General features: G+C 37.0%; 1 protein-coding gene across 2 annotated transcripts in view; it reads left to right on the top strand.

Moving 5' to 3' along the window:
* The first annotated feature begins 6,608 nt into the window (after window positions 1-6,608).
* LOC147025573 (transcription initiation factor TFIID subunit 11-like) overlaps window positions 6,609-6,662 on the top strand; it is an 18,520-nt gene continuing 18,466 nt past the window's right edge. Inside the window, exon 1 of one of the 2 annotated variants that reach the window (XR_015059580.1) lies at window positions 6,609-6,662. This exon is cut by the window's right edge and continues 410 nt beyond it. The gene's annotated coding sequence lies outside the window, so the exon portion shown is untranslated. The other variant, XM_085886675.1, reaches the window with a different exon arrangement.

Here is a 6,662-nt window from a genome sequence, read left to right as displayed (position 1 = left end):
CCCGTTGTTATTGAGATTTTTAACCTAATCGTGCTCCTCGTTTATTGAGATTTTAAACCTCATTGTGGCCTTCCCTTATTGAGATTTTAAACCTCGTCATACTCCTCATTATTGAGATTTTCAAAGTCATCGTGCCCCTCATTTATTGAGATTTTACACCTCGTCATACCCCTTGTTATTGTTATTTTTAACCTCATTGTGCCCCTCGTTTATTGTGATTTTAAACTTCATCGTGGTCCTCGTTTATTGAGATTTTAAACCTCGTCATACCCCGAGTTTATTGTGATTTTAAACCTCATCGTGCTCCTCGTTTATTGTGATTTTAAACCTCATCGTGCTTCTCGTTTATTGAGATTTTAAACCTCGTCATACCCCTCGTGTATTGTGATTTTAAACCTCATCGTGCTCCTCGTTTATTGAGATTTTAAACCTCATCATACCCCGAGTTTATTGTGATTTTAAACCTCACCGTGCCCATCCTTTATTCTAATTTTAAACCTTGTCATACCCCTCGTTATTGAGATTTTTAACCTCATTGTGCCCTTCGTTTGTTGAGATTTTATACTTCGTCGTACCCCTCGTTATTGAGGTTTTTATAAGTCATCATGTCCTCATTTATTGAGATTTTTGTCCTCGTCATACCCCCATTTCATTGTGATTTTAAACCTCATCGTGCTGCTCGTTTATTGAGATTTTTTTTTACCTCCTCATGCCTCTCCTTTATTGAGATTTTTAACCACATTGTGCCCCTCGTTTATTGAGATTTTTTTACCTCCTCATTCCTCTACTTTATTGAGATTTTTAACCACATCGTTCCCCTCGTTTGTTGAGATTTTTTACCACATCGTGCTCCTCCCTTATTGAGATTTTAAACCTCGTCATACCACTCAATATTGAGATTTTCAAAGTCATCGTGCCACTCATTGATTCAGATTTTAAACTTTTTCATACCCCAAGTTTATTGTGATTTTAAACCTCATCTTGCTCCTCGTTTATTGAGATTTTAAACCTCATCATACCCCGAGTTTATTGTGATTTTAAACCTCACCGTGCCCCTCGTTTATTGAGATTTTAAACCTTGTCATACCCCTCGTTATTGAGATTTTTAACCTCATCGTGCCCCTCGTTTATTGAGATTTTTAATCTCATTGTGCCCTTCGTTTATTGAGATTTTAAACTTCGTCATAATCCTCCTTATTGTGACTTTAAACCTCATTGTGCCCTTCGTTTATTGAGATTTTAAGCCTCGTCATACCCCTCGTTATTGTGATTTTAAACCTCATCGTGCCACTCGTTTATTGAGATTTTAAACCTTGTCATACCCCTCATTATTGTGATTTTTAACCTCATTTTGCCCTTCTTTTATTGAGATTTTAAACCTCGTCATACCCCTCGTTATTGAGATTTTCAAAGTCATCATGCCCCTCATTTATTGAGATTTTAAACCTCGTCATACCCCAAGTTTATTGTGATTTTCAACCTCATCGTGCCCCTCGTTCATTGAGGTTTTTTACCTCATCATGCCCCTCCTTTATTGAGATTTTTAACCACATCGTGCTCCTCATTTGTTGAGATTTTTAAGCTCATCGTGCTCCTCCTTTATTGAGATTTTAAACCTCGTCATACCCCTCGTTATTGAGATTTTCAAAGTCATCGTACCCCTCATTTATTGAGATTTTAAACTTCGTCATACCCCTAGTTTCTTGTGATTTTAAACCTCATCGTTCCCCTCGTTTATTGACATTTTAAACCTCAACATTCCCCTCATTATTGCGATTTGTAATCTCATCTTGCCCCTCGTTTATTGAGATTTTAAACCTCAACATGCTTCTCGTTTATTGAGATTTTAAACCTCCTCATACCCCTGGTCTATTGTGATTTTAACCACATTGTGCTCCTTTTTGGTTGAGATTTTTTATCCTCCTCGTGCCGCGACTTTATTGAGATTTCAAACCTCGTCATATTCCTCGTTATTGAGATTTTCCAAGTCATCTGCTCCTCATTTATTGAGATTTTAAACCTCGTCATAGCCCTCGTTTATTGAGATTTTAAACCTCGTCATACCATGAGTTTATTGTGATTTTAAACCTCGTCGTGCCCCTCGTTTATTGAGGTTTTTTTACCTCATCGTGCCCCTCCTTTATTGACATTTTAACCACATCGTGCCCCTCATTTGTTGATATTTTAACCTCATCATGCTCCTCCTTTATTGAGATTTAAAACCTCATCATACCCCTCGTTATTGTGATTTTAAACCTCCTCATACTCCTCTTTATTGTGATTTTTAACCTTATCGTGCCGCTCCTTTATTGAGATTTCAAACCTCGTCATACCCCTCGTTATTGAGATTTTCAAAGTCACCGTGCTCCTCCTTTATTGACATTTTAACCAAATCGTGCCCCTCATTATTGAGATTTTCAAAGTCATCGTGCTCCTCCTTTATTGTGATTTTAAACCTCACCGTGCCCCTCATTTATTGAGATTTAAACCTCGTCATACCGTGAGTTTATTGTGATTTTAAACCTCAACATTCCCCTCATTATTGCGATTTGTAATCTCATCTTGCCCCTCGTTTATTGAGATTTTAAACCTCAACATGCTTCTCGTTTATTGAGATTTTAAACCTCCTCATACCCCTGGTCTATTGTGATTTTAACCACATTGTGCTCCTTTTTGGTTGAGATTTTTTATCCTCCTCGTGCCGCAACTTTATTGAGATTTCAAACCTCGTCATATGCCTCGTTATTGAGATTTTCCAAGTCATCTGCCCCACATTTATTGAGATTTTAAACCTCGTCGTACCCCTCATTTATTGAGATTTTAAACCTCGTCATACACCTAGTTTATTGTGATTTTAAACCTAATCGTGCTCCTCGTTTATTGAGATTTTTTTTACCTCCTCATTCCCCTCCTTTATTGAGATTTTTAACCACATCGTGCCCCTCGTTTGCTGAGATTTTTAACCTCATTGTGCCCCTCGTTTATTTCGATTTTTAACCTCATTGTTCCCCTCGTTTATTTCGATTTTTAACCTCATTGTGCCCTTCGTTTATTTAGATTTTAAACCTCGTCATACCCCTCGTTATTGAGATTTTTAACCACATTGTGCTCCTCGTTTGTTGAGATTTTTAACCTCATTGTACCCCTCGTTTATTGCGATTTTAAACCTCATCATTCCCCTCATTTATTGAGATTTTAAACCTCGTCATACTCCTCGTTATTGGGATTTTAAACCTCATCGTGCCCGTCGTTTATTTAGATTTTAAACCTCAACATTCCCCTCGTTATTATGATTTTTAACCTCAACGTGCTTTTCATTTATTGAGATTTTAAACTTCGTCATACCCCTCGTTATTGAGATTTTCAAACTCATCGTGTCCTCATATATTGAGATTTTTATCCTCGTCATACCCCTAGTTTATTGTGATTTTAAACCTTATCGTGTTCCTCGGTTATTGAGATTTTTTTTACCACCTCATAACTCTCCTTTGTTGAGATTTTTTTTACCTCATCATGCCTCTCCTTTATTGAGATTTTTAACCTCATTGTGCTCTTTATTGAGATTTTAAACCTCATCATACCCGTCGTTATTGTGATTTTAAACCTCGTCATACTCCTCATTATTGTGATTTTAAACCTCATCGTGCTCCTCGTTTATTGAGATTTTAAACCTCAACATTCCCCTCGTTATTGTGATTTTTAACCTCATCGTGCACCTCGTTATTGAAATTTTAAACCTCAACGTGCTTCTCGTTTATTGAGATTTTAAACCTCGTCATACCCCTCGTTATTGAGATTTTCAAAGTCATCGTGCCCTCATTTATTGAGATTTTTATCCTCGTCATACCCCTTGTTATTGTGATTTTTAACGTCATCGTGCCCCTCGTTTATTGAGATTTTAAATCTTGTAATTCCCCTCGTCATTGTGATTTTTAACCTCAACGTGCCCCTCCTTTATTGAGATTTCTAACCTCATCGTGCTCTCGTTTATTGAGATTTTTAACCTCATTTTGTCCTTCGTTTATTGAGATTTTAAATCTCCTCATACCCCTCGTTTATTGAGATGTTCTACCTTGTCATACCCCTCGTTATTGTGATTTTTAACCTTATCCTGCCCCTCGTTTATTGAGATTTTAAACCTCATCGTGCCCCTCGTTTATTGAGATGTTATACCTTGTCATACCCCTTGTTTATTGTGATTTTAAACCTCAACGTGCTCCTCGTTTTTTGAGATTTTAAACCTTGTCATAACCCTTGTTATTGTGATTTTAAACGTCATCGTGCCCCTCGTTTATTGAGATTTTAAATCTTGTAATTCCCCTCGTTATTGTGATTTTTAACCTCAATGTGCCCCTCGTTTATTGAGATTTTAAACCTCGTCATACTCCTCGTTGAGCTTTTAAAAGTCATCGTGCTCCTGCTTTATTGAGATTTTAAACCTCGTCATACCCCTCGTTACTGAGATTTTCAAAGTCATCATACCCCTCATTTATTGAGATTTTAAACTTCGTCATACCCCTAGTTTATTGTGATTTTAAACCTCATCGTGCCCCTCGTTTATTGACATTTTAAACCTCAACATTTCCCTCGTTATTGTGATTTTTAATCTCATCTTGCCCCTCGTTTATTGAGATGTTAAACCTCAACATGCTTCTCCTTTATTGAGATTTTAAACCTCGTCATACCCCTCGTTAAGGTTTTAAAAGTCATCATGCACCTCATTTATTGAGAATTTAAACCTCGTCATACCCCTAGTCTATTGTGATTTTAACCATATTGTGCTCCTCGTTGGTTGAGATTTTTATCCTCCTCATGCCGCTAATTTGAGATTTCAAACCTCGTCATACCCCTCGTTTATTGTGATTTTAAACATCATCGTGCTCCTCGTTTATTGAGATTTTAAACCTCATAATACCCCGAGTTTATTGTGATTTTAAACCTCACCATGCCCCTCCTTTATTGGGATTTTAAACCTTGTCATACCTTTCGTTTATTGCGATTTTTAACCTCATTTTGCCCTTCATTTATTGAGATTTTAAACCTCGTCATACCCATCATTATTGAGATTTTCAAAGTCATCGTGCCCCTCCTTTATTGAGATTTTAAACCTCAACGTGCTTCTCGTTTATTGAGATTTTAAACCTCATCGTGCCCCTCGTTTATTGAGATTTTAAATCTTGTAATCCTCCTCGTTATTGTGATTTTTTCACCTCAACGTGACCCTCGTTTATTGAGATTTCAAACCTCGTCATACTCCTCGTTGAGCTTTTAAAAGTCATCATGCTTCTCATTATTGAGATTTTAAACCTCGTCATGCCCCTCGTTGTTGAGATTTTAAAAGTCATCCTGCTCCTCATTTATTGAGATTTTAAACCTCGTCATACCCCTTGTTATTGTGATTTTAAACCTCACCATGCCCCTCCTTTATTGGGATTTTAAACCTTGTCATACCTTTCGTTTATTGCGATTTTTAACCTCATTTTGCCCTTCATTTATTGAGATTTTAAACCTCGTCATACCCATCATTATTGAGATTTTCAAAGTCATCGTGCCCCTCCTTTATTGAGATTTTAAACCTCAACGTGCTTCTCGTTTATTGAGATTTTAAACCTCATCGTGCCCCTCGTTTATTGAGATTTTAAATCTTGTAATCCCCCTCGTTATTGTGATTTTTAACCTCAACGTGCCCCTCCTTTATTGAGATTTTAAACCTTGTTATACCCTTTGTTTATTGTGATTTTGAACCTCATCGTGCTCCTCCTTTATTGAGATTTTAAACCTCGTCATACCCTTCCTATGTTGAGATTTTAAACCTCATCGTGCCCCTCGTTTATTGAGATTTTAAACCTCGTCATACCCCTTGTTATTGTGATTTTAAACCTCACCATGCCCCTCCTTTATTGGGATTTTAAACCTTGTCATACCTTTCGTTTATTGCGATTTTTAACCTCATTTTGCCCTTCATTTATTGAGATTTTAAACCTCGTCATACCCATCATTATTGAGATTTTCAAAGTCATCGTGCCCCTCCTTTGTTGAGATTTTAAACCTCAACGTGCTTCTCGTTTATTGAGATTTTAAACCTCATCGTGCCCCTCGTTTATTGAGATTTTAAATCTTGTAATCCCCCTCGTTATTGTGATTTTTAACCTCAACGTGCCCCTCCTTTATTGAGATTTTAAACCTCGTCATACTCCTCGTTGAGCTTTTAAAAGTCATCGTGCTTCTCATTATTGTGATTTTGAACCTCCGTATGCCCTCATTTATTGTGATTTTTAACCTCAACGTGCCCTTCATTTATTGAGATTTTAAACCTCCTCATACCCCTCGTTCTTGTGATTTGAAAAGTCATCGTGCCCCTCATTTATTGAGATTTTAAACCCCATTTTATCTTTTCGTTTATGTTGAGATTTATATTATTGGTTATTATAACGATTTGTTTTGTTTTTAAACTAAAAAATCTCAAACTCTTCCTTCGGGCGTCTCTGTAGGAAGCACAGCCGAGATTTTTCCTTTTGTTGTGATACACCCCAACATTATTCACATTCTCTCTGTTTCTTCCTCTCCGCTCTTTGTTTAGGACAGAAGTCTTGTATTACTGGGAAGTAAACGAGAGGGAATTATATTCAAATGCTGATTGAGGAGCAGGAAAGACATTGCAC

This window comes from Eptatretus burgeri, chromosome 6, assembly GCF_056783735.1.
Source record: "Eptatretus burgeri isolate ZD-2024b chromosome 6, Ebu_testis_v1, whole genome shotgun sequence".
Classification (NCBI taxonomy): Eukaryota; Metazoa; Chordata; class Myxini; order Myxiniformes; family Myxinidae; genus Eptatretus; species Eptatretus burgeri.
The sequence above is the reverse complement of the archived record's forward strand: the minus strand, read 5'-3'. Positions and strand labels throughout refer to the sequence as shown.